This window comes from Sinocyclocheilus grahami, unplaced genomic scaffold, assembly GCF_001515645.1.
Source record: "Sinocyclocheilus grahami isolate Dianchi unplaced genomic scaffold, SAMN03320097.WGS_v1.1 scaffold890.1, whole genome shotgun sequence".
Lineage (NCBI taxonomy): Eukaryota > Metazoa > Chordata > Actinopteri > Cypriniformes > Cyprinidae > Sinocyclocheilus > Sinocyclocheilus grahami.
In genome coordinates this window covers 519,346-520,163 of record NW_015506069.1, presented here as the reverse complement: position 1 = coordinate 520,163, position 818 = coordinate 519,346, and positions in this window count along the sequence as shown.

The window sequence follows — 818 nt, the reverse complement described above, 5'->3', positions numbered from 1 at the left end:
ATATATATATATATATATATATATATATATTGATTCTTGATTCTAGTTTTTTTATATATTTGTACTACACATTTTATGCAGGGAAATAAGATTTGAATACTTTTTCCAAAACTTATTTTATTGCATAATTTATGTTTATTGTATACCATAGCTATGTAATCTTAAAATTATTTTTGCACTATTTTTGTTTTCTTTTATTATTGTTGCAGATGTTTTTATTTTGCTCCACAGAGACTATACTAGCAATGCTGGGATTAACAAAAGGATCAATTATACAACAACAATAAGGGAAGTCCCACCCTATGTTTAACAACTTAATTTAAGCCTTCCTCTAGATACTGACTGCTACAGTGGTGTGGAGGCAAGCTGAATTATTAACTGCAAATTGCTCCCAAATACACACATCCAGACACACAAACCACACACACATGCCACAACACTTTTCAGCACACAAAGAGATTTTTTAATCAATTATTCACATTAATATAGTGTGGACTAACCTCACATGATACAAAGGGCCTGGTTAAAAGCCCTGACACAGTCTGAGAAACCACACACACTGGGGAAAAAGCTGTGCTGAGTTGCAGATACTGTATGATCCACATCCTGCATGAGGCATTAAGCACAATGGACAGAAAATGGGCCATGAATAATATGTGTTTGTGTGTGTGTAGACTACAGAGGTTTAGTGTCAAGCTTGGGGCTTCATCTACACTCTAATGCCTGACAAAGAACAATTTCACTTAAACAGCATTAACATGTATTCTCGCCTTTCTAAGATAAGAGTCAATTATGTGTTGTCTGTGCTGTATAATCGC